This window comes from Fukomys damarensis, unplaced genomic scaffold (assembly GCF_012274545.1).
Source record: "Fukomys damarensis isolate Sample0158 unplaced genomic scaffold, DMR_v1.0_HiC HiC_scaffold_15, whole genome shotgun sequence".
Taxonomy (NCBI): domain Eukaryota; kingdom Metazoa; phylum Chordata; class Mammalia; order Rodentia; family Bathyergidae; genus Fukomys; species Fukomys damarensis.
The window spans coordinates 717,161-719,163 of NW_022900927.1; positions in this window are offsets into that span (position 1 = coordinate 717,161).

Genomic DNA, 2,003 nt, shown 5'->3' on the forward strand with positions numbered 1-2,003 from the left:
CCCGGGGCTCAGGTCGAGACTCCGCGGCCGCACGGGGAGAAAGCGCCCGGGAGCTGGAAGGACGGGGCCGGGGCCTGGGAAGCTAAGGGTCCCAGAGCTCGCCTGGAAGCTCGGGGCGCTGCGGGGGCCGGGGGGAGGGGTGGTCTTCTCCTGCACTTTGCTGGGAAGATTGAGCGGGAAGCATCAGCTAGGAGAGCTTTTGCTAAGGAGCGGGAACATTTCAAACTTCGGGTCCAGCCCGCACTTCTTGGTGTTTGGGGACAGCCGGGGACACCTGGCGCCCGTCCCGGAAACCTGCGCCAGGATGGAGACCCACCTTGGAACCGGAGAGGGGGTCCGAGCGCACGGCCCTTCCAGGCTGGACGGAGCCTGACCCCCACCACCACACCCCCCAGCTCCTACTCTGTGACCCCAGCTCCAGAGCCCCGGCTGTGACTCCGGGACGGCCGCGGTCTCTCAGAGACGCGAGGGGCAAGCGGGGCTCTTCATGGGGCTGGGTTTCGGGTTGGATGAGGGAGGGGTGGCCACTCTGAATCACTGGGTAGAGCGTGTCACGCCGGGGAGGAAAGCAGCGGCTGGGTGCCGCCCCACGGGCTCCTCTGTCTCATTAAGTGAACGCGAGCGCCTGGACCCTGATGAAGGGATGTTTGTCTTCTACACAGTCCTGCTCTCCGGCTCTTTCAGGGAGTCTGATCTCTGTCAAGCCCGCGGTGGGGCTGCTGGTCCACAAGTTTTTGTTTTACCTGGGGTAGGTGAGGTGAAATAGCGTCCTCTCACCGACTCCGGCTCACCTGGGCTCCTTTTCCGCTCAGTTGCGAGGAGCTGCTCTTTGGGTAGGCTTGCCCCTCTCAGAAGCTCCTATCTCCCTGAATTGATGACTGTAAATACCAAGCTAAAAAAACGTGGCTTCTCGTTAAGAAAAAAAAAAAAAAAAAAAAAAAATTGGGAATTTCCATAACCTCCCTTGAACATTTAAGGATTTCTAAGTGTTGGATGTGTTTGGCCTGAGTGAGCAGTGTCAGCGCTCAGGATGTCAACCTTTGAGCCTCTACACTTGCTGATTTATAAGATGTTCTTTCCAAAAAGAAGAAGGGCCTTAATGTAATCATGAGAGCTAAAGGGGGAAATCTGTAAAAATAAGTAAATCACAAATGAGCCATTTAATACTTGCAAGCTGTTTAACATTAAAATAATATTTGCTTACACAATTAAAACATCTAAAGGTATGTTGTCAAGCTTCAAACTACTCAGGCTTTAAAACGTCACCTCTCCCCAATCAAAAGGTTAAAACAAAAATCAGATTCAAAAATGAGTTATGTTGTAAATACATAAATTAGTAATGTATTATAAATATTATAAAGGCTGGCATCAATCGACTGATTTATATCACTTTTTCTACTAATTAAACAAATTGACCCCCCAAGTTTTTTGGTATTAATGGCAAAACATCTATCAAATAATTTTAGAATTTCCTTTCCAACACAAAAAGAAAATATAGACAGGAAAAATAAATACAGTACGCTTTGTGTACTTGGAATACTGAACTTTCCTCGTCATATGTTACTTCACCTTTTTCTCGGTTTACAGTCTTCTCTCTGCTCTGCTCTTTTGGCCCAAGGAGGGAGATCTTCTCAGCAGGGTCTTCCACAAATATTTTTTGTTGTTCTTAAAAAAAATAAAAGACTTAAAAGAATTAAAACTTCTTGTAAGGAAAATTAAAACCTCTTGTTCTGTTCCCACTAAAGGCAATTAAAGAAAGGTACAATAGAGATACATCATCCAAGCTGTCCTGCTTGCAGTAAAAGTTCTCAATATATACACAAGACTCTGACCCTTTGCCTCTTCTGAGAAGGGCATTTTCTGATGTCATAGCCCAACTGCCAATATAATGATGTTCTAATGCTGAGGGCACAGAACTGCAAATGAGACACAGGAGGAACTTTTTTTTTTTAAGGCTTTGGACTAGAACAAGTGCCAATAGAGACTAAATGTTTCTTAGGCCT